Source organism: Piliocolobus tephrosceles, chromosome 2 (genome assembly GCF_002776525.5).
Source record: "Piliocolobus tephrosceles isolate RC106 chromosome 2, ASM277652v3, whole genome shotgun sequence".
NCBI classification, from domain to species: domain Eukaryota; kingdom Metazoa; phylum Chordata; class Mammalia; order Primates; family Cercopithecidae; genus Piliocolobus; species Piliocolobus tephrosceles.
In genome coordinates this window covers 113,735,343-113,761,366 of record NC_045435.1, presented here as the reverse complement: position 1 = coordinate 113,761,366, position 26,024 = coordinate 113,735,343, and the positions used below count along the sequence as shown (strand labels likewise).

Genomic DNA, 26,024 nt, shown 5'->3' with positions numbered 1-26,024 from the left:
TAGGAAGATTAAATGGCTATCTTTGAATTGGACTGGAGGAGAAGCAATCCTCAGGGAGCTAGGAAACCAATGGACTTAAGTAAGGGATCAATGTGGTCCTTCCTTTGTAATCTGAGAATTACCGCTATGCTTTGTTTAGCAGTGTACATAGAGGCTTCAGTTTTCCAACTCAGTACCTTAGTTAAGAGACTAGAACTACATTATATGATATGCAACATCTCTATGTGTTTAAAAAAAAAAAAAAAAAAAAAAAAAAACAAAAAACTTCTTAGTCTAGAAAGAGGGACCATTACTTCTTAGTCTAGGAGGGGATCTACAGCAATATGTCCATTTGTGTTTAATAATAAAACCTTTGAAAAGAAAAGGATCTGAACATTAATGTCTTCGGGGAGAGAAAGGCAGGATGATTTGAGGAGCAACATCTCACTCTGGAAATCAGATTTGGAGGAGCAGGACCACGAGAGGTGAAGTAGGTGGTTTTGAGAAGGCCCAAGGGTATACAGCCTAGAATGACAAACAATAGGAAACAGATAAGAAATGATTGGGACAGAGCAGGGAAGAGGCCCTAAGATGTCCACATATGAATAACATCATTAGAGAAATCCACCTGAAATCCCTAAACAAATAAATTGAAACAAGAACCCACAATAAGATGCAGATGGCAACAAGAGGGCAATCAAGGAGGCAACTGCCAACTAAGCAAAACTTCTCCTTGGTCTTTGATCAAGCAAAGTCAGAACATTTGCAGTGTTTTGAAAACTGCATTTGTTTTACAAGCTAATTGTTATTAAAGGGTGGTTTCAAATAGTTAGATTTAACATTACTCCAAATAATTGTAGTGACTCAATGGTATATGGTTAAATTCTGGACCTTTGAGCAAGGCTTTCAGCAAAAACCTCCTTTGTCAAGTGCAAAATAGGCAAATTTACAGCTCCTATTATATAGGGATTGCTATTTAAATCTGAGATGGCAGGATGTAGGAGGGGGGATAATTTAAAGCAACTGACAGGCATTATGTCTTTCTCTGATCCTTATTTTTTAAGTTCTCAACAAGTAGTTTAGCAGTAAGAAGACAAATCTCTCCCAGAAAAAGTAGAATGGAAAGAAGCTTGATGCTATGCATAGTACACTGGGATTGAAGTTGGATGATGTAGATACAAGTTGACGTAGGTAAGCTTTGACTTTGCTGTATGCTAATGATTGCTGAAGGCTGTTCAACCTGGCTGAGTTTCAGTGTTTTTCCCTATAAAATAAGAAAGACAACATATTCTTGCCTGTTTCATAGAGTAGTATTAAAGGACCATAAGTCAAAGTCTGAAAAGGCATTTTATATACTATTAAACTCTATATGAATATGGGATACCATTGAGTATAGCAGAGAAAAAGGTAGTATATTGTAGTAGAGTCAGAAATTAGATGAATTCAGGGCATAGGCCTTAGAATCAGAGGAACCTCTGCTATTAAGTTATTTAGTCTCTCTATGCTTCAGTTTCCCTATTGATAAAGGGAGATAAGGAGAGTGCTACCTGTGGAACATTGCATGGAATAAAGGTTTTATATATATATATATATATATATATATATATATAGAGAGAGAGAGAGAGAGAGAGAGAGAGAGAGAGAGAGAGAAAGGAGCTTGACATAGAGCCTAACACACAATAAGAGTGCATACATAAAATGAATATTAGCTATTACCAGGTGTGATTATTGTGGTTGACACCACTGAGTTTATTTATCTTAGAAATGATAAATTCATGAGCTTCACAGATAAGGAAGGACCTTGAAGCTCAAGCACTTTGTTTCTATATAACACTTACATCACTTGCATTATACTTGTTGACATATAGATGGTATTTAAGCCATGAGATTAGATTATACCACCACAGGAGTGAGCATAGGTAGATGTTCAATATATGCATTCTATTCCCCAAACTTCTAAACTACATAACCCTATACAAGCTCCTTATCCCTGTAAGCCTCATTTCTTCATTTGCAAAATAGAGATAATATCTTCCTCACAGAATGAGAGGGTTTAATGAGATAGTATGTGCAGAATATGCAGCATCTCATTGGAATGATTTCATTTAGTTCTTTTGGTGAAAACTCAGCCTTCAGAGATGGCCTTGAAGGGCCAAGGGGAAAACAGGGCAAACAGAAGCAGCTTCTTCCTCAAGAATTTAACTGTGTGAGTTATTTTCCCTAACTCATATTTCTTTTGCTTTCTATTTTCTGAAAGACTCCATGTTTCAGTTAGTTCAGAATATACTGCTTTGATCACAAAGCTGACCCCTACTACATATAATCCTGAGGCTTTTCAGGTAAAAGACATGCAAAAATATACCTACAAAACAATGTGTTTATTTCTTACTTAGATATTCCAAAGCATGTGAGTATTAAGATTCGAAAGAAGAGGTGGGAGACATATAGTTGCAAATAATATTTGTATTCTTTAGAATTTGATATGATTAAATGGATACTGTTATGGCCCAAGCACAAAGATTTCATCACTTTAATATATATAGTTAAAATAAGTCTAATGTATTTTGAGAGAGATATAAAGAAACTCAAGTATTTATTCTGAGGTCTTCTACAAATAATGTTTTTGAAAGTTCATATAAAATAAATATGATACCATGATCAAACTGTAATATTCATCTGTCTGTATGAATTCAACTCTTATGTTCAATAATAGAAATATATGCTCTTATAATTATAAAATTGAAACCTCTTGAGAGTACAAACTGGTAAACTTGGAAATCTATTACTTGGAATTAAAACTCATGTTATGTTTTCATAGAAAATGATCTACCTTTTCTGTGTTAGGTATTACATTTGACATATTCTTCCATGTCTCAAGGTAATACCTATGGTCTCACAAATTACATTTGTAATTAGTTATTCATGCCATTAAATGTAAATATACTATAGAAGTTCAAGAGAGTTCGTAGAAGTAGAAAATAAAAGTAAAGTTTCTGATTATCTTTTTTAAATGGTCTTTTTCAGTTTTAAGACTATAGAATTAAATAATCATTTTAAAAGCTCACACATTAAAACTATTTAAAAAATGTCATGATATGTGATACCTGAACTCAATTCTCTAAGTAATCTATTTACAAAAAATAATGATTTTCTATTTTGCTTATTTATCTGAATCATATAAGCATTTTTACTTTAATGGAAACAATAATTTTCTTTATAAAATGAGTAATTCATATTTTGTTATCATTATGTGGATTTAAACACTCTTAGAAAATACATATCAGACACTAATAGGAATTATTTTGAGTTGCTTAATTATACACTGCACAGAAATGTAATAATTCATAACAGATTGCTTGCAACAATAACTTGCAATTTCAAAGATATTATGTTTGGGTCTCTATCACTTTACAGTTATTTTGTAACTTATAAATAATTCTTATACATGTAACTCGTGTAACAGATATTGTAATACAAAATGTAAAGGGAATGCACAATATGAAATACTAAATTAACTATGTTTTTTAGGTGTTTTATTTCTTTTTTTTCTTTTCTTTTCTTTTTTTTTTTTTTTTTTTGAGATGGAGTCTCGCTCCGTCGCCCAGGCTGGAGTGCAGTGGCCGGATCTCAGCTCACTGCAAGCTCCGCCTCCCGGGTTTACGCCATTTTCCTGCCTCAGCCTCCCGAGTAGCTGGGACTACAGGCGCCCGCCACGTCGCCCGGCTAGTTTTTTGTATTTTTTAGTAGAGACGGGGTTTCACCGTGTTAGCCAGGATGGTCTCGATCACCTGACCTTCTGATCCGCCGGTCTCGGCCTCCCAAAGTGCTGGGATTACAGGCTTGAGCCACCGCGCCCGGCCAGGTGTTTTATTTCTTCTTAAACTAAACTTTTATGTAAACTTTCTGCCTCCCTATTCTTCTCAGAGTAAGTTTTACTCATAAAATTTTGTAGCTTTTATTATTTTTATTAAACAAGAAATATTCATCTTAATAATTAGACAAAAACAATTGAGCAAAGAGGAAGAAAAAACAGAATTCTGTCATCACAAGGTAGCTCCTTTTATTCATCCATTCTCTTTCTTTTTATTTCTGTGTTTGTGTGTGTGTGCATATTATTTGAAAGTATATATACATAAATACGATAAAATATAAGTATATATAACACAAAGATGGTATTTTAATGCTGTTATATATATATTTGTTTCACATATTAATATGTGAAATATTAGAAGGTATAATTCTAATTATAATATAATTAGAATATGTAATTATTATAATTTTAAGATATAATTAGTATACAATATAATATTGTATACTATAATTTAACAACTTATTGCTTGAATTTTTTTTGTTCTCAGTTCTTTTGTCTGTTAACTATGAACTGCATGTTTCAATGCATAGTTGTTTGATTATTTTCTTAGGATAAATTACTGATCATGAATTCTTGGGGTTAAAGATGTGCACACTTTAAATTCTTTCAATGTATGTTCCTAACGTGCTTTCCATAAATGTCATAGCCCAATGAAATGTCTCAGGCAGAAGTTCATTGTGCCCTGTGCAATACAGATGTTATATTCTTTTTGATATTTTCCAATCTAATAGGTATGATCTTTCTTGTCATTGCATAAATTGGCAAGTCTTTGATAGCTAATGATATAAAACTATAAAAAATATGTATTTGCCAAATGAATTTCATCTTTGAAATTTCATGTAATTTTTCTAATCTACTGTCCATTTATTCTGTTTATGTAAACACAGCTATAGATCATTTTTTTGTTTCTTTCTCTAACATCAAGTTTAGATTCTGAGAAGCCAAATTATGTACATATTAACCCATATATTCTTTAGATAGTTTTATGTCTTGAGTTTTTACAATTACATATTTTTGTCATTCAAAATGTGTTATGTTATGAAGTATGATATAAGGATCCAAACCACACTTGTTCAACTCACAGGCCCTGGGCCACATGGGGTCCAGGATGGCTTTGAATGTGACCCCATCACAAATTTGTAAACTTCCTCAAAATATTATGAGGGTTTTTTTTTTGGCAGTTTCTTTTCTTTTTTTCTTTTTGTTTCTTTTTTTTTCTTTTCTTTTCTCATCAGCCATCGTTAGTGTTAATATACTTTATGTGTGGCCCAAGACAATTCTTCTTCTTCTGGTGTGGCCCAGGGAAGCCAAAAGATTGGACACCCTAAAAATAGTAGTATTGAAGAGTCTATCTTTACACACTAATTTGAAATGTGTACTTTTTCATGTGCAAAATTTTTACACATAGTTGAATCTTCTGGACTTTCTATTCATTGCCATTGCTCTGCTTATTGGGTGAAAATGCTGTATTGTTTTAATTTATTATACATTTCTAATACTTTTATAATATCAGGTAGTACAAGCCCTATGCATTAATTACTCTTTTTTTCAGATATTTTCTTACTATTCTGTCTACTGTTTCTTCTAAGTGTATTGTAAAATATTCATCAAGTAAAAAGTAATATAATTGTTATAATAAATTAATAAGGAAATGTTAAATAACCTCACACTCTTGATTTTCAGAATCAGGAACCTAGTCTATTTCTCAATTTTTAAAAAATCTTTTTTTATTATATACTTTTTATTTTGAAATAATCTTTAATGTCTAGAAAAGTTATTTATTTGGACATAATCTTAAAATTAGAATTTGCAAGAGTACAAATGTCTATTTTTAAAGCCATTTAAAAGTAAGATGCCCATCTTTCCTTCAAATACATTAGTGTACATTTCCTACAAATAAGGATATTCTCTTTCCTAATTACAATTGCCATCAAAATTAGGAATTAACATTGGTATGTTATCCCATCTAATCCTTAGACCCTTTTCAGTTTTTATCAGGTGTTCCAACAAAATCCATTATAGAAAAAGGATCCATCTTATAATAATTATTATTTTTATTATTATATGAGACAGCGTCTCTGTGACCAAGGCCGGAGTGCAGTGGCACAATCTCAGCTCTTTGCAACCTCTGCCTTCTGGGCACAAGCAATTCTTCTGCCTCAGTCTGGGACTGGGACTACAGACTGAGGCAGAAGACTGGGACTACATGTGTGTACCATCATGCCCAGAAACATTTTGTATTTTTTGCAGAGACAGGGTTTTGCCATGTTGCCCTCAGGCTGGTCTTAAACTCCTGGGCTCAAGCGATCCTCCTGCCTCAGTCTCCTAAAGTGCTAGGATTACAGTCGTGAGCTACCACACCTGGCCCAATTTTGAATTATGTTTTCTTTTTAGTTGCTATGTATCTTTAGGCTTGTTCAGTCTGATACAGTGTGTTAGTCATTCTTTGATTTTATGCCTCAACACTTTTTAATTGATACATAATGATTTTACATATTAATAGGATACATGTAATATTTTGATACATATATACAATGTTTAATGATCAAATCAGAGTAATTTGGTTATCCATCAAATTCAAACCATTATTATCTCAAACTCAAACACTTATGATATATATATGTGTATATAGTTGTGTGTGCATATATATATATATTGTGTACTCTATATACATATTGTACACACACATAATGGAATACTATTCAGCTATAAAAAGAAGTAATTCTTGTCAAATGCAGCAACATGAATGAACTTGGAGGACATTATGCTAATTGAAATATGCCAGGCACAGAAAGACAAATATCACATGTACTTTCTCATATGTGAGAGCTAAAACATTTATCTCAAGGAGGTAGAGAGAAGAATGGTGGTTACCAGAGGCTGTGAAAATAAAAATACTACATGATCTAGCAATCCTGATTCCATACCTTAGCTACTATGAATAGTACTACAATAAACATAGAAATATAAATATCACTTCAATTTGATTTCCTTTTGGATATACCCAGTAGTAAGCTTGCCAGATCATATGGCATTTTTGTTGCTGTTTTCTTGAGGAACAATTTTACTGTTTTTCTATAATGGCTGTACTAATTTACATTCCCACAATCAGTATACAAACCTTCCTCTTTCTCCTTGCCAGCGTCTGTTATTTTTTTGTCTTTTTGATCATAGCCATTTTAACTGGGGTGAAATGATATCTCATTGTAGTTTGGATTTGTATTTCGCTGATGATTAGTAATGTTGAACACTTCTTATATACTGTTTGACATCTGTATGTCTTCTTTTTGGAAATATCTATCTAGATCATTTGTCTGTTTTATATTAGATTTAATTTTTGCTGTTGAGTTGTTTGAGTTGTTATAGATGCAAGTTATTAATTCCTTGTCAGATGGATAAACTGCAAGTATTGTTTCTATATTAGTCCATTCTCACACTGCTATGAAGATACTATCTGAGACTAGGTAATTTATAAAGGAAATAAGTTTAACTGACTCACAATTCTGCATGGCTGAGGAGGCCTCAGGAAACTTACAATCATGGTAGTGGGTGAAGGAGAAGAAAGGAGCTTCTTCACAAGGCAGCAGGAGAGAGAGACTGAGGAAGTGCCACACTTTAAACCATCAGATCTCATGAAAACTCCGTCACTATCACAAGAACAGCATGTGGGAAACTGCCCCTGTGATCTAATCACCTCCCAGCAGGCCTTCCCTTAACACATCGGGATTACAATTTGAGATTAGATTTGGGTGGAGACACAGAGCCAAACTGTATCATTCTGCCCTTGGCTCCTCCCAAATCTCATGTCCTTTTCACATTTCAAAATCAGTAATGCCTTCCTAACAGTCCCCCAAAGACTTAACTCATTCCAGCTTTAACCCCAAAGTCCAAGTCTGAAGCCTCATCTGTGACAAGGCAAGTCCCTTCTGCCTATGAGTCTGTAAAGTCAAAAGCAAGTTAGTTACCTCGAAGATACAATGGAGGTGTGGGCTTTGGGTAAATGTTCCCATTCCAAACTGGGAAAAATTGACCAAAAAAAAGGGGGACATAGGTCCCATGAAAGTCCAGAATCCAGCAGGGTAACCATTAAATTTGAAACCTCCAAAATCTCCTTTGGCTCCATGTCTCACATCCAGGGCACACTAATGCAAGGAGTGGGCTCCCACAGCCTTAGTCAGCCCTATTCCTGTGACTCTGCAGAGTACAACCCCTGCGGCTGCTTTCACCAGCTGGTGTTGAGTGCCTGCAGCTTTTCCAGGTAAACAATGCAAGCTGTTAGCAGATCCACCTTTCTGGGATCTAGAGGGTGGTGGCCCTCTTCTCACAGCTTCACTAAGCAGTGCCCCAGTGGAGACTGTGTTCGGACTCCAGCCCCACATTTTCCTTCTGCACTTCCCTAGCAGAGGTTCTCCATGAGGACTCCACTGCAGCAGACTTCTGCCTGGACATCCAGGCATTTCTATACATCCTCTGAAATCTAGGCAGAGGCTCCTGAAGCTCAACTCTTGTCTTGTGTGCACCCACAAGCTGAACACCATGTGGAAGCCACCAACCTTGGGGTTCACATCCTCTGAAGCAATTGCCTCAGCTGTAACCTTGGCCCCTTTTAGCCACAGCTGGAGCCGGAACAGCGGAGATGCAGGGCACCAAGTTCTGAAGCTGCACAGATCCACTGGGCCCTGGGCCCGGTCCATGAAGCCATTTTTCCCTCCCAGGCCTCTGGGTCTGTCATGGGAGGGGCTGCTCCGAAAGTCTCTGACATGCTCTGGGGGCATTTTCCCCATTGTCTTTGCTGGTAACATTCAGCTCCTCCTTACTTGAGCAAATTTCTGCAGTCAGCTTGGCTCAAATTCCTTCCCAGGAAATGGGTTTTTCTTTTCTACCACATGGTCAAGCTTCAAAATTTCCAAACCTTTATACTCTGCTTCCCTTTTAAACATAAGTTCTAATTTCAAGCCATCTCTTTGTGATCATATGTAACTGAAAGCTTTCAGAATAAGTCAGGTTATCTCTTGAACACTTTGCTGCTGAGAAATTTCTTCCACCAGATACTCTAAATAGTCTCTCTCAAGTTTAAAGTTCCACAGATGTCTAGGGCAGGGGCAAAATACCACCAGTCTCTCTGCTAAAGCATAGCATGAGTGAACTTTACTCCAGTTCCCCAAATGTTCCTTATCTCCTTCTGAGACCACCTCAGCCTAGACTTCATTGTTCATATTGCTATCAGCATTTTAGTCAAAACTATTCAACAAGTCTCGAGGAAGTTCCAAACTTTCCCATATCCTCCTGTCTTCTTCTGAGACTTCCAAACTGTTGCAATCTCTGCCTGTTACCCAGTTCCAAGATCACTTCCACATTTCAGGTTATCTTTGTGGCAGTACTCCATTCTTCCAGTACCAGTTTTCTATATTAGTCCATTCTCACACTTCTATAAAGATACTACCTGAGACTGGGTAACTTGTAAAGGAAAGAGGCTTAATTGACTTACAGTTCCATATGGCTGGGGAGGCCTCAGGAAACTTAAAATTGTGGTGGAAGGTGAAGAAGAAGCAAATACCTTCTTCAGAAGGTGGCAGGAGAGAGGTAAAGAGCGAGGAAAAACCATCAGATCTTGTGAGAACTCCTTTACTGTCAAGAGAAGAGCAAGGGGAAAACTGCCCCCATGATCTAGTCACCTACTAGCAGGTCCCTCCTTCAGCATGTGGGGATTGCAATTCAAGATGAGATTTTGGTGGAGACATAGAGCCAAACCACATCAGTTTATCATTCTATAGATGACCTCTTCACTCTGTTGGTTTTTTTCTTTGCTGTGCAGAGGCCTTTTTTTTTTCTCTTTCAATCTTTATAGAATCTCATTTGTCACCTGTGTTACCAAAAAATCATTATCCAGATTAATGTTCTAAAATGTTTTCCCAGTGTTTTTTCTAATAGATTCATAGTTTCAGGTCTTACATTTAAGTCTTTAATACATTTTGAGTGATTTCTGTATATGGTGAGAGACAAGGGTCTATTTCCATTCTTCTATATACAGATATCCACTTTTACCAGGATTATCTATTGAAGAAACTGTCCTTGTATGTTTTTGGTGTCTTGGTTGAAAATGAGTTGGCTGTAAATGCATAGACTTATTTCTGGATTCTCTGTGCTATTTCATTAGTTTATGTGATTTTATGCCAGTACCATGCTTTTTTAGTTACTATAGCCTTGTAGTATACTTTTAAGTCAGGTATTATAATGCCTCTAGCTTTGTTCTTTTTGCTCAGGATTACTTTGACTATTTGGGGTCCTTTGTAGTTTCTTGCAAATTTTAAGAATTTTTTTTCTAAATCTGTGAAGAATGTCATTGTTATTTTGATAGGAATTGCATTGACGTTGTAGATCACTTTGGGTAGTATGGACATTTTAACAATATTATTTCTTCTACTCCAGGAACATGAGATCTCTTTTAATTTTTTGTGTGTCATTTTTAATTTCATTTGTCAGTATTTTATAGTTTTTATGGCAGAGCTGTCTCACCTCTTTGGTGAAATTTATTCCTAGGTATTTTATTGTTTGTAACTATCATAAATGGAATTACCTTCTTGATTTCTTACAGATTGTTCACTGTTGGAACATAGAAATACTACTGTTTTTTGTGTCATGATTTAGTATTATACTTTGCAACTTAATTGAATTAGTTTGTTAGTTCTAACACATTTTTGGCAGACTCTAGTTCTAACAGGTTTTGGCGGAGCAAGTTTTTCTAAGTATAAGATTATGTCAACTGCAAACAAGGACAATTTGACTTCTTCCTTTTTCATCTGCATGCCTTTTTTTCCTTTCTCTTACCTAATTGCTCTACTAAGACTTCTGCTATGATGTTGCATAAAAGTGATGAAACTAGGTATCTTTTTCATCTTCCAAATTTTACAATAAAGTTTTTCAAATGTTCCCCATTCAGCATGATGTTAGCTATGGGTTTGTCATATATAGCCTTTAATGTTTTGGAGTATGTTTTTTTCTATATTTGTTGAGGGTTTTTATTATGAACAGATGCTACTTTTTATCAAATGCTTTTTCTGCATTCATTGAAACAGTAGGCTTTTGTCTTTCAGTCTGTTCATGTGCTATAGCACATTTATTTATTTATTTATTTATTGAACCATGCTTGCATCCCTGGGATAATTCTTGCTTGATCATGATGAATAATCTTTCTGATATGCTGTTGGATTCAGTTTGCTAAAATTTTGTTGAGGATTTCTGCATCTGTGTTCATCATGGATATTGGCTTGTAATTTGCCTTTTTGTTGTGCCCTTGTCTGGTTTTGGTTTCAGGGTAATGTTGGACTCATAGAATCAGTTTGAAAGAATTCTTTCCTCTTCAAATTTTTTGGAATAGTTTGAGGAAAATCAGTATTGTATTTTCTTTAAAAGTTTGGTAAAACTTAGCAATGAAATTATCTGATTATGGACTTTCTTTGTGGAAATTTTAAAAATTACTTTTTCAACCTCATTACTTAATGGGCTGTCCAGTTTTTCTATTTCCTCATGATTCAATCTTGTAAGATTGTATGCTTCTAAGAATTTATTCATGTCTTCTAAATTTTCTAATTTGTTGGTGTATAGTTCTTCACAATAGTCTCTAATAATCTTTTATATTTCTGTGGTATCAGTTGTAATGTTCCATTTTTCTTCTCTAATATTACTTGGGTCTTTGTTTTTTTTTTAGTTACAGTAAGGTTTATCCATTTTGTGTATTTTCTCAAATAAACAGCTTTCTATTTTGTTGATTATTTTTCTATTTTCTTTTTCATCTCAATTTCATTTACTTTTGCTCTGATTTTTAGTATTACTTTTTCCTTGTATGAATTTTCAGTTTTATTTGTCCATGCTTTTCTAATTCCTTTAGGTGCTTAGTTAGGTTGGGTTTTGGAAGTCTTTTTTCTTTTTCGATGTAAACATTTATTGCTGTAAACTTTTTTCTTAGTACTACTTTTTCTATACTGCGTAGGTTTTGGTATATACTGTTTCCATTTTAATTTGTTTCAAGGAATTTCAAAATTTTCTTTGCAAAGTATTCATTGACCCATTGGTTGTTCAAGGCCATGTTGTTTAATTTTCACGTATCTGTGCAATTTCCAAGGTCTCCTTTTGTTGTTAAGTTCTAGTTTTATTCCATTGTGTTCAGAAAAGATACTTGATATGATTTCTACTCCTTTGAATTTGTTCAGACTTGTTTTATGACCTAAGATATGGTCTATCCTGGAGAAGTTCAATATGCTGAGGAAAATAATATGTATTCTTCAGCAGTTTGCTGAAATATTCTATAAATATCAGTTAGGTCTATTTGGTCTAGAAACTCTAAGTTTCTTTTTTCTTTGGTTGAGTTTCTGTCTGGAGGACTTGTTCATTGCTTAAAGAGGGGCATTAATGTCTCCTGCTATTACTGTGTTACAGTCTGTCTCTTTCTTTATATTTATTAATATTTGCTTTATATATTTTTGTTTTCCAATGTTGGAGTACATATATATTTACAATTGCTATATCCTCCTGTTATACTGATCTAATTATTATTATATAATGACCTTCTTTGTCTCTTTTGATAGTTTTGGACTTGAAGTCTATTTTATCTGATATCAGTTTAGCTACTCCTTTTTTGTGGTTTCCATTTGCATGGAATCTTTTTTTTCTCCTTCACTTTTAGTCTATGTTTATCTTTATAGGTGAAGTGAGTTTCCTGTAGGCAGCATATGATTGGGTCTTATTATTTCAGTTACATAATTTAGTTTATTACATTCAATATTATTACTGATAGGTGAGGACTTACTACTACTGTTTTGTTTCTGATTTTCTGGTTGTATTGTAAATTCTCTCTTCCTTTCTTTCTTTTCTACTGTCTTTTTTTGGCTACATGATTTTTTTCAGGTAGTATGTTTTAATTTCTTTTTATTTTTAACATATCTGTATTATTTTTGATTTATGATCACCATAAGGCTTACAAAATATTTTATGATTATAACAACTTAAACTGATGACTACTTAACTTTGACTCAAAGAAAAGAAAAAAATGACTCCATCTCCCCACATTTTGACCTTTTTTGTCGCAATTTATATTTTTATATATCCTATCTCTTAAGAAATTATATAATTATTTTTGATAGATTTGTCATTTAGTCTTCATACTAAAGGTATGAGTGGTTGATACGTCACAAGTTTAGAGTATTGTGCATTTGTATTTGTACTTGCCTTTTCCATTGTTTTATACTTTCAGATGTTTTCGTTTTGCACATTAACGTTCTTTTCTTTCATATTGAAGAACTCTCTTTAGCATTTCTTATAAGCTCAGTCTGGTGGTCATGAATTTCCTTAGCTTTTGTGTGTCTGGGAATGTCTTTAATTCGAGCTTCTTTATATGTTGTTTCTTTTGTTTTGCTGCTTTTACAATCCTCTTTTTGTCTTTGGCCTTTGAAAATTTGAATATTATATGCTTTGGAGTAGTCTTATTTGGGTTAAATCAGGTTGGTGATCTTTGATCTTTTAGTATCTGGATAATCTTTCTCTAAGTTTGCAATATTTTATGTTATCTTTTTTTTTTTTTTTTTTTTTTTGAGACGGAGTCTTGCTCTGTCGCCCGGGCTGGAGTGCAGTGGCCGGATCTCAGCTTACTGCAAGCTCCGCTTCCCGGGTTTACGCCATTCTCCTGCCTCAGCCTCCGGAGTAGCTGGGACTACAGGCGCCCGCCACCTCGCCCGGCTAGTTTTTTGTATTTTTAGTAGAGACGGGGTTTCACCGTGTTAGCCAGGATGGTCTGGATTTCCTGACCTCGTGATCCGCCCATCTCGGCCTCCCAAAGTGCTGGGATTACAGGCTTGAGCCACTGCGCCCGGCCTTATCATTTTTAAAATAAGTTATCTACACCTTGCCATTTCTCAACTCCCTCTTGGCGGTCAATGGCTATTAGATTTGCTCTGTTGAGGCTATCTAGATCATCTTTTTTCTTTTTCATTCTTTTTTTTCTCTCCTCTGACTGTGTATTTTCGAACAGCCTGTCTTCATACTCTCTGATTCTTTTGCTTAATCAGTTTTGCTGGCAATAACCTCTAATGTATTTCTCTATCTAGCCATTGTATTTCTCCGCTCCAGGATTTCTGTTTATCTTTTATTATTTTATTATTTTTGTTAAATTTATCTGAATAAATTTCTGCACTGATTTACTGTGTTATCTTGGAGTTCACTCAAAACTACTGTTTTGAATAGTTGATCTGAGAGGTCACAAATCACCATATTCTTAGGGTCAGACATTGGCTCCTTTTTTTTTTTTTTGTCTTTTCATGGAGGTCATAGCTACCTGTTTGATTTTGTTTCTTATGGATGTATGTCTATGTCTTTGCATTCAAGGTTTAGTTATTTATTTCAGTCTTTGCTGTCTGCCTTGGTTTAGTCTTTCTAGAGTATGTATGACTAGAAGTCCTGTGCAGGTTGATTTTTGAGTACCCTCAGCCCAAGAACATTGCCTCCTTTTCTGCACTAGATGGCACCCTTGATCAGATTTGCCACAATTCTTACAAATAACTTGAGAGTGCTGCCCATCCTAGATTGGGCATGGGGGAATCCTAAAGTGTATATCCCCGCTGTGTGGGAAAGCTGGCTAAGGGTTATGCCCAGAGAGCCCCTGACGTACCTCCGCTAAAGCATGTTGCTGCTGAACAGATTCAGTGATTTGGCATCTCCTTTGACAGATGAAGAATAACTGCTGAGTTTTGTGCACTGGCTGGTAGTAGCCACACCTCTACTTTATGCCTCTAGTTTCCCTTAGAAGCCTTCACCCTACAGGCATTTGTGATGCTTCCTGTGGATTCAAGCAGAAATGTCTTTTCTGTGAAGAAACCTAACTGGTGATGAAACTGTCAGTCTTCCTTGATCTCACTTTTTCCAGGGTAAAATCTGAATCTGGTAGAACCTTTCTGCATAGTGCCTGGCTAGGGGAAGGGTGTTGTGGCCAGAGAGTTTTGTTTCTCTTACCTCCTGCTTGTGGTTTTTCACTTCTCTGTGATACCTGGAGTCATCAGAGCCTCAGTTTTTAGTTCTGGGATGTCCCCTGGTGATAATCTTGGCTCTAGATAATTGATTTTGGTTTCCTATGAGGGAGAGTAAAACCAAATTGCTCTTACTCCACCCTTTTGATAATATCACTCTCTCGACACTTTTAAGGATTATAGAACTGTTGTTTTACAGTCTAAGTTTGGAATTGTCTGATATTTCTTCATGATTACTTTTATAAGATGCATGTTTTGGAAAAATGTTGCAGAAGTGAAGCTATTATCTTACTGCATCCTATCAGGTGGCTCTTGATTAAGGTGGTATCTGCCAGCCTTCTCCCCTGTAAAGGTATCTGATATCATTTGGATATTTGTGTGCTCTAAAACTCTTGTTAAAACTTTATCCCCAATATAGGAAGTGTGACCTAGTGAAAAGTATTTGGGTTATGAGGGATGTGTCCTCATGGTTTAGTGCCATTCTCATGGGATTAAATGAGTTCTCACTCTTAGTTCCTTTGCCATCTACTTGTTAAAACGAGTCTGGCATCTCCTTCTCCTCTCTCTTGCTTCCTACCATGTGATCTTTACATACCAGCTCCTCTTTGCTTTGTATCATAAGCAGAAACTTCCTGGCAGCACCAGAAACAGATGCTGATACCATGCTTCTTGCACAGCCTGGAGAACTGTGAGCCAAATATATTTTCTTTATAAAGTACCCAGCCTCAGATATTTCTGATAGCAATACAAACATATGAAGACAGTATTCTTTTCCCCTTTGTAATATATCATGCCCAGCTAACTTTTAATTAGTTAATTGACTGTATCAGTATGTATTCATTCTATTTTCATTAAATGGGTCACAGTTTGTTACTATCATTTTATTCTTTCATGCTAAAATTTTCCCTATTTCACTAGTAGAAACATGTTAGGGTGGAACACGTGAACTTTTACCGTAACCCTTTCATACTGAAAGCACTTTCTTGCCTTCTGGCCCAGTAAGATGTTCCTGGATCATCTTGTACTTTTCCTTCTCTAGCTGTTGAACCAGCCATTTCTCCAAGAATCCTTGTGTTCCCTTTTTTTTTGTTTTTAATCTACATTTTGGTTTGTTTCTTTATGAATAAGAGTAGTTTTGGGCAAATATGGAGCAAACAATTTCTTTTTATTCATGTACTTTCCTTATCAAATCTAGCACACATATACAATATACAAAATCTTTCTTGTGCTTACATAACTTTTTATTTGTATGAAATATGATGAAATCAGTATCTGTGAGCATTTTTCAAATTCAGTAATCAATTTTTGCCATGATTTTTGTATATATATATATACACACACACAGACATATATAAAGTATATCCTTTAATTTTTACAGCAATTTCACATTTGTAGTAAAATTGATTGGAAGATGCAGAGATTTCCCATATATGCCCTGCCCTCATTCTTGCATATCCTCTTCTATTATCAGCATCCTACACCAGAGTGGTACATTGTTAGGAACAGTGAATCCACACTGACACATAATTATCATCCAAAATCCAAATTTTCATTAAGATTCAGTGTTGGTGTAATACAGTCTGTGGATTCCACAAATGTATAATGATATATGCCCACCATCATAGTATCATGCAGAATAGTTTCACTGCTCTACAAATCTTCTAGGGCTCTATGGTCTACCTATTTATATCTTCCTCCCTACCAGCCCCTGGCAACCACCAAACTTTTTACTACTTCCATAGTTTTGGCTTTTTAAAAAAGTCATTTATCTGAAATCATACGGTGCATAACAATTTTATATTGAATTCTTTCACTTAGTAATAAGCATGTAAGTTTCCTCCATGTCCTTTCATGGCTTGATAGCTCATTTCTTTTTAGTGCTAAATAATATTCTTTTGTCAGGATACATGACAGTTTATCCATTAACCTACTGGAGAACATCTTGGGTTCTTTTAAATTTTGGAAATGATAGATAAAACTGCTATAAACACCTGTGTGCAGGTTTCTGTATGGGCATAAGTTTTCAACTTTGTGGAAATACCAAGGGATGTGATGGCTGGATCATTCAGTACAAATGTAAGTACTTTTGTAAGAAATTAAAAAACTGACTTGCAAAGATGCTATACCATTTGTATTTTCACTAGTAGTCAGTGAGAGTTCCTTTTGTTCCACCTCCTTGCCAGCATTTAGTGTTGTCAGTATTCTGGATTTTGCCGTTTCTAATAGCTGTGCAGAAGTACCTCCTTAGTGTTTTAATTTGCATTTCTCTAATGACATACGATGTGAAGCATCTTTTTCTATGCTTATTTACATCTGTATAGCTTCTTTGGTGAGGTGTTTGCTAAGGACTTTGGCCAATGTTTTAATCAGGGTATTCAGTTTCTTATTGTTGAGTTTTAAGAGTTCCTTGTATATTTTGGATGAATCCTTTATCAGATATATCTTTAATAAACATTTTCATCTAGTTTTTGGCTTGTCTTCTCATTCTCTTAGTAGTGTCTTTTGCATATATTTTTTATTGTAGTCAAGTACAGCTTATCAATTATTTCTTTTGTGGATTGTGTCTTTGGAGTGGTGTATAAAAGTTATTGCCAAACCCAAAGTCCTCTAGACTTATTTCCTGTGTTATCTTTTAGAAGTCTCATTTCCTTTTAGAGGACAGTGATATTTGAAGCCAATATTTGGGTGCTGGGTATCCTCATTACTATTTGGGAACCACTCCTCACAGACTGTCTCAGTGGACACAGTTGGGAAATATATATTTATCCAATTTATATCTCTTTATATTTCTATATCTTTCTATTAAAAATAATGAGTTCACTCTACTACCTAAAATTCTAATCAAACACCACATAATTATTTGGGTTTTCTCCCTTTTCATATTTGCAACATTTTTATGTTAATGAGAAACACGGCTTTTATTATTATTATTATTATTATCATTATTATTATTATTATTATTTTTAGATGGAGTCTCGCTCTGTCGCCCAGGCTGGAGTGCAGTGGCCGGATCTCAGCTCATTGCAAGCTCTGCCTCCTGGGTTTACGCCATTCTCTTGCCTCAGCCTCCCAAGCAGCTGGGACTACAGGCGCCCGCCACCACGCCCAGCTAGTTTTTTGTATTTTTAGTAGAGACGGGGTTTCACCGTGTTAGCCAGGATGGTCTCGATCTCCTGACCTCGTGATCCACCCGTCTCGGCCTCCCAAAGTGCTGGGATTACAGGCTTGAGCCACCGCGCCCGGCGGCTTTTATTATTCTTAAGATATTTACCTATTTGACCAATTGCCCTGTATTGAACCAGTCTCCCATTGCTGCCACTGTGCCTTCCTCTGACTGATGTCCTCCTCACCCCACCTGGGCTCTGATGCTCCTTATTGGGCTGCCCTCCTACAGGAACACCCTCATCCTGTTTGGGATTGGATAGTCTACATCTGAACTTGCCTCTGTTTGGATGACTTCTCATTCTGCCAATCCTGTAGCTCCCCACAATGTTCCCTCCCTGTCTGAAACCTCTCCTCACCATGCTCAGGCTCTGATCCCTTTCTCTGGGCCATCTTGGATGCAAACCCTCCCCCATTAAGATGCCTACTTTTCTCTGTCTTACCCAGTTAGTTTAGCTTAATAATGTTCAGTAAGGAAAAAGAAGGAAAAGAGAAGAGGGCCTGATCTTTCATGTCCCTCAGTAAAATTTACAGTTTCATTGTTAGCTTTCTTAGATTTCTAGCTATTTTATATTTTTGCTTGTATGGTACATATTTATTTTCTTTTTTTCTATTTTCTCCCTTTATTGCTGGTACATAGATAAGTTTTTATTTGTACGTTGAGTGTTTAATTTATAACCAACCAATTTCTTGATCATTTTGCTCCCTCCTTATATGTATTTAATCGAGCTCTTCCTAAAACATCAGTTGTTCTATCACTTTATGCATAATGGAAGTTTTCTTGATTTGATACTTCTTTGTAGTTGAGAAGCTCCTGGCTTAGGTTATATAATTTATGGGAAACAAGTTGCTTAAATAAAAATGTCCCTAACAATTCATTAATTAGTATTAAGATTTATGATTTACTATATAAAATGATGAAATATAGAATAGTGAGGCCCTTTTAAAAGTATTTAAGAATCAGCCAAAATATTGCTTGCTTTTTAATCTTAGATTCTTTTCTTCTAGATTGTAGAAGTAGAAAATACATGATTATTCAGAATTCTAGAATCGACTTTAATCCAAAATCCTTAACTAGAAAGTGGGAGTCGGGAGAGGTGAGGAATTAGAAATTTAAAACTATGTGTTATAGTTTATATTAGGTAATTTTTAGACATATTCAAATTACTCAGACTATTTTCTCCTTAACTTTCCTTTTTTTCATAAAATCTTAAGAGTATCAAACAGTATAGCAAAGTAGATTCTAATGTTCATATTCTTATTCCTAATATAATACATGAGTTCTTTGTAGTAGTGGTTTTCAAATGTTAACATGCATATGAATTACCTGGTAATGGGGGCTAGGAAATTGCATTTTGATCAAACACTGCAGTGATTACAATTCATGGGCCTCACTTAAGAAACACTGATTTAGAGTGAAACAATATTTGAATAAATGCTTCAAGTGGTACACTTTTGTTTAAAGTGCAAAGAGTAAACATACTTTTTTCTAGTGATTATATTATTATTCAGGGAATACAGGGCATCATGTAGCTAGAGTCAATTGCACTCTCTACAATCTACTATCAGAATAAGCTGTTGATGTTCACCAGCTCTCTAGGATCAAGAGCTAAGTTCCTTGAATGTTCCTATCCTTTTTGAGGTTCTTAGTAAAATGACACCCTATAAAATAGTCTAAAAGGAGTTGTAAAGTCACTCTGTATTGTAGTTATTTATCCAATTTTCAGTGTTTAAGAAGCTTTCTATTAGGCAAGAGTAGGTTCAGAATTATCTGTGAATAGCTACAAAATAATGGTTGTTGTTGGAAACTCCTAAGAATAGCACATGCTTTAGAGGAAATTTTTTGGTCATTTGGTCTAATGTAAAACTTGAAAGGTGGCCTGAAGTTCACCCACCATTTGAAAATATGTAGGTGCTCAGTTCCATGTAACTAATGCTCTGCTTTCTCTTTGCTTTCTGTCACTTCTGAGGAGCAGACCTGTGAAGCTTGAGGCCACTCAAGTTCCAAATTTGTGACAAATCCCCCAGGGCTCACTGGAGTGGCAGTAAGTTCTCGCAGTTTGATTTCTTTTCAGTCATTGAAGTGTTAGAAAAGTAGTAACAAAAGCTCCCATGGAAAAACAGCAACTGTGTTTCCTGACCATCCACCATAGTCATGACTTACCTCTTTTGTTCCAATGATTTTTCTGTTGAACAATTTTAATACTTTTATCCATACAATATGCAGTATAATTTTGACAAGCTGATATAATCCTTTAACCATGCTTTGAGTGTAGCTACTGTTTCTCACACTTTTTCTCCTTCTACCCCCATAACCTGCCATAGAAAAATAGGTTTTATTTTTGAAAATTTCTTTACCCTTTTCTGCTATTATTTTCACTTTAAATATATAATGTTTTTATGTTATAAAGTTTGATTTTGTTTTGATGGTATATACATACACACACATATGAAAATCTTAGGTTCATGGAAGCATTATTTTGTGATATTTATAATCAGTTCAATAAAGTCATTTTTAGAAAAAAAAAAAAATGTAGTAGGCTGGGTGTGGTGGCACAGGCCTGTAATCCCAGCACTTTGGAAAGCTGAGGTGGGGGCATATCACAAGGTTGGGAGATCAGGACCATCCTAGCCAACATGGTGAAACCTTATCTTTACTAAAATACAAAAATTAGCCAGATGTGTCAGTGTACGCCTGTAGTCCCAGCTACTCAGGAGGCTGAGGCAGGAGAATTGCTTGAACCTGGGAGGCAGAGGCTGCAGTGAGCTGAGATTGTGCCACTGCACTCCAGTCTGGGTGACAGAGCAAGACTCCATCTCAAAAAAAAGCAAGCAAGAAAGAAAAAAATGTAGTAAAAGTCCGTACCATGCGTTTAGTCAACAAGGAAGATGCATGTTATTAGAGCGTGTCTATAACTCCATTTTTAAATGAACTTATCAAACACCACGTGAACCCAGCACTTGCTGAAGGAGAGGCAGAAATGATAATTTAACCTTTGCTAAGAAATTAAGAAATCAGTTTTAAATGACCACCGTTAAAAGCAAAACAATTTTTCATTGTCATCATCCAAATATACTAAGAAGGAAACATCTAGAATATATTCCCAATATTAAAATTATTTCAGAAGACTGCTGTACCTCACACAATTTTGTTTATCCTGGTTAGTGACTCCCATTCTTTGGCAAGTAATACATGGCACACACATGAGTTCTGGAACATGTTTTAATAATTCTGAATTTCCTACCACTCATGACCCGTCTCTTATGATTTGAGGACCTTACATTAGGGAAGTGAAACATGGAAGACTCTATATTTGTCACCAAGAGCATTAATTTTAGGCATGGTTTAACTATGTGTCCCATTAATTCCGTAACATATCTGCAGGTTGTTATCTGTAACTCAACTCACCCAGATCCATGTTCTGCTCTTCTCTGTCTTGTTCTATGCCTTGAGAAGCTAATCTTGGCTTCCATGAGCTACATCCACCCAGGCCCCCTTGATAGTTGGCTTCTTTTAAAAATCCAACAAATGCAAGACAATGGTAGGAGAACAGAGTGTAAGAGAGAGAGTTTGGGTTATACCCCCATCCCCGCCATTCTTTCCTGCTCTAAGCCATGATTTCTAGCAGTGACTACATCTTTTTATCACTGTGACCCTGGTTGGGTGGCTCTTTTCTATGCCTGCAGTTCTAATTGTACTCCAGTGATACTATTTTTCTCTTGTCCTTAGACCAGTCATAACTTCTTTCTGTTGCCATTCCCTGGGTGCTGCAATGTTCCTTTTTATTTTTCTTCACCCTGTCCAGATCTAAAGTCATCCTTATTAAAACTTCTCAAAGTAAATTCTGATTCTTGCATGACTGACTCAGACATTAGCAATAAGAAGCACTACATAAAACATTTGACTGTCAAGATTCCATTTCTGGATATAGAAATAAGATGAGAAACCTGAGGAAAATTCCCAAGTCATGATCTGTTTACAAAGTACCTATACTTGGAATAATTTGACTGTTGCTTCCTCCTGCTCTTTATCCCCTGGTTTCTTAATTATCACAGGTAGATTTTCAGCTGTTGGTATTGTCCATCACCCCCAACACTACATGTGTCTATTGTGACCATAACTACTGCTTTCTGAGAGGACTCGGTCATCTACTGTAAAGACCTAATTACACACTGTGACCAGAAGCCCTTTAAGACTGAATGAAGAAAGACGAGGCTTTTTCAGCTACAATATTAAAAGACAGTTGCAGCTGCAATAAAACATGCATTGGAATTTATCCAGCACTCCTGTGTGCAGCCCCTTGCTCCTCCTGCTCTTGAACATTGATGGATATGACAGTGTGTCTAATCCCAGTTGTATTCTGTGGTACTTGTCTTGGAGCTGGTTGTCTGACTTGCCTCTTTATTCAGCTTAGTGGACTTGATTTCCTCTCATTTGGCTACCAACTTTTGATTTTCTTTAAATCTTGCCTCCAGACTACAAACATGCCAAGTATTGTGCATCGTGTGCTGTTTCTTTCATTGCTGTTCTTGCCACCATCACTCTTGGCTTTGCCTCAGCTGCTGCCATTACTTTCACCACCCCCATCCACAAACACACACACACACACACACTCGTGCACACACACACACGTGCTGTGCTGTGTTACAGACAAAGGTCTGCTATCTTTGCCTTCCTGATCCTGCCTTCCCTGCTATCAGTCACCCTTTAACCACTGCCACCATCCCCTCTGACATCAAACTAGCAATTTACTGGTCTGTTTCTTTCATTTCAGCCCTTAGACTGAGTTTTCAAGTATCCAAGTCCCCAAAGATTATACAATTTGTTATTTTGGATTTTTTTTTAACATTGCAGATTTATTATCAAGGGAAGTTAGTCCTGAAGGATTCATTCATTTGGGGTTTATAGCAGATAGGCATGAATATATTTTTCTCTTAAGAAAATAGAAATAAGCCTTTGATGGTTTGGTTGTTTTGAGATAAATTTCACTTTAATGGTGGTTTTTTTTTTTTTTTTCCCCTTTGGACTGTGTTTCCAAATCAAAAACCCTTTTCATTTTATGATGGAGAAAATCTTATATCCTAGATGCATAAATATTTTGTGTTATAAAGTTTCTATACCAGAAACCCAATTTCCTGGTTAAGATAGGAATAGAGTTTAAATAAGGTGAAAAAAAATGAGCCTTATGCATATTGTCTTTCCTATTAAGACTATATAAGGAAAAAACTGACAGAAATGAAGGAAAGAACTAAGTTAAAAGACATGCCAACTTGATCCAGAATTTCTTCCCTGGATTCTGGGCTCACGGATTCAATATGCAGTCCTTTCTAAACAGTATGCAATATAGTGCTCCTATTTTTAAAAATAATATGATTCTAATACTGAAAACTGTTATAATTATGAATCACTGAGAAAAAAGTTTTATTTAATTTTTCACTTTTATTTTCAAAGTTTAGAGCTGAAATTATTAAGAAAATATAGAAAAACTGTGGAAGATTTAGGGAGCACTAATAGTCACTCACATGTTTTAAAATGGGACTTCTAAAGAAAGATTAAAGGAATTAGAATTATTCAGTAGACAGAAAAGATAAAGATACACTTGCTTTCAGGGAGTTAATGGGTACTGGATGTTCCTTTTTTTTCACCTTGAATGTAAGAAGAGGGAACAGTGTTATCTGTTAGCAAGAAAAGTAAAAATGATAGTTACTGTGTGGACATTTTTAGGATTATCTCTTCTGAAGTTCCTTAAAGATAGACTTATCTGGGAAATATTTCAATATTTTCCAAATTCAATTCAGTGGAGACACAATTTATTAGAGATATTCACTTTCTAAGATTTCCTTGGTCAAAACAGCTTGACAAATGTCTCATATTAAATTCCTCTCTTGGATATTAGCAATCTGGATTAGCATATTTAAGAAAAATTTATGGAAAGAAAAGAGCTTGTTGGAGTCTGCTTAATGCTTAGGCAACCAAGTTTATTTACACAAGGGAAGAATTTTTTTCCCCCATAGCACATACCACATTCTTTAGTTTTTCTCTTAACACCTGTTAAGAAACACTGGTTTAAAGCCTGGAGAATGATTTTCTAAACCTGTTGAGGCTCATTGTTGAGTTTTAATATTATATTAACAAATGGTTATAAACTTGTGAGATTTAATCCAAGGGATGAATGGGAGCCAAATAAGAAATATGCAGGAAACTATATAGAGGAATTATTTTGAGATTGAGTAAATACTTTATGCTTCTATTCCCGTAAAATGTGTCCCAAGGTGTAGAACACAAGGAAAAATGTGCTCATCTCACATCTTTGAAAAAGTTGAAGTTTATTTCTTATTGTTAAAAGGATTGCTTTTTCACCTGCAAAAAAAAAAAAAAAAGGTACAGGAACACCTTGGATAGGTTTTGTTCCACATCACTGAAATAAAGCAAATATTGCAGCAAAATGAGTCAGACAAATTTTTTGTTTCTCTGGCACATATAAAAGTTATGTTTACACTATACTGTAGTCAATTAAGTATGCAATACCATTGGATCTAAAAAAATACGTATCTTAATTTAAAAATACTTAAAGCTAAAATCCTAGTGGTTATTTGAGCCCTCAGTGAGTCTTAATCTTTTTATTGCTGGAGGGTCTTGCCTTGATGTTTATGACTACTGACTGATCAGAATGGTGGTTGCTAAAAATTGGGGTGACCCTGGCAACTTTTTCAAATAAGGCAGCAGTGAAGTTTGCTGCATCAGTTTGTTCTTCCTTTTAGGAAAGATTTCTATGTAGCATGCAAGTTAGTTTGATAGGATTTTTCCCACAGTAGAATTTCTTTCAAAATTAGGGTCAATTCTCTCTCTTAGTTGCTTTATCAAGTAAGTTTATGTGATGTACTAAATCCTTTCTTGTCATTTCAACAATGTAGATTTTATGTCTTTGACATCCATAAGAAGCAACTCCTCATCCATTCAAGTTTGTTCATGACATTGCAGCAATTCAATCATATCTTTAGGCTCTACTTTTAATTCTAGTTTTTTTTTTTTTTTTTGCTTTTTTTTTTTTAACCAAATCTGCAATTACTTTCTCCACTGAGGACTTAAACCACTCAAAGTCATCCATGAGGGTTTGAATTAACTTATTTTTGCTAATATTGATATTTTGATCTCCTCTCATGAATCACAAATGTTGTCAGTGGCACCTAGGATGGTAAATCCTTTTGAGAAGGTTTTCCATTTACTTTGCCCAGATCCATTAGATAAATCACTATCTATGATAGCGGTAGCTTTACAGTGTATTTCTTAAATAATAAGACTTGAAAGTTGAAATTCCCTCTTAATCTGCGGGCTACAGAATGAATGTTGTGTGAGCAGGCATGAAAACAACATTAATCTTGTACATCTACGTTAGAGCTCTTGAGTGACTAGGTGCATTTTCAATGAGCAGTAATATTTTGAAAGGATAGGTCTGAACTGTAGGCTTAAAATATTCAGTAATCCATGCTATAAACAGAAGTGCTGTCATCCAGGCTTTATTATTCTATTTATAGTACACAGGCAGAGTAGATTTAGCATAATTCATAAGGATCTTAGGACTTTCACAATGATAAATGACCACTGGTTTCAACATAAAGTCTCTAGTTGCATTAGCCCCTAACAAAAGAGCAGTCTTTCTTTTGAAGCCTGCAAGCCAGGCATTGACTTCTCTCTAGCTCTGAAAGTCTTAGATGGTATCTTCTTCTAATAGAAGGCTGTTTCACCAACATTGAAAATCTGTTTATTTCTGTAGCCACCTCCTCAATGATCTTCTGGATAAATTGGTGCAGCTTCTACATCAACCAGCACTTTCTGTTTCACCTTGCACTCTTACGTATGGAGATGTCTTCTTAACTTCAACCTCATGAACCAATCTCTGCTAGCTTCCAACTTTCCTTGTGTAGTCTCATAACCTCTCTAAGCCTTCACAGAATTGAAGAGAGTTAGGGCCTTGCTCTGGGTTATGCTTTAGCTT

General features: G+C 35.4%; 1 protein-coding gene across 2 annotated transcripts in view; it reads left to right on the top strand.

Moving 5' to 3' along the window:
- NLGN1 (neuroligin 1) overlaps positions 1 to 26,024 on the top strand; it is a 900,839-nt gene that overhangs the window by 18,061 nt on the left and 856,754 nt on the right. The window contains exon 1 of one of the 2 annotated variants that reach the window (XM_023213518.3): positions 20,004 to 20,072. The exons of the other annotated variant lie outside the window; for it this stretch is intronic. The gene's annotated coding sequence lies outside the window, so the exon portion shown is untranslated. Of the gene's footprint in view, positions 1 to 20,003; positions 20,073 to 26,024 lie in introns of those variants that run through there. 2 annotated transcript variants of the gene reach the window in all.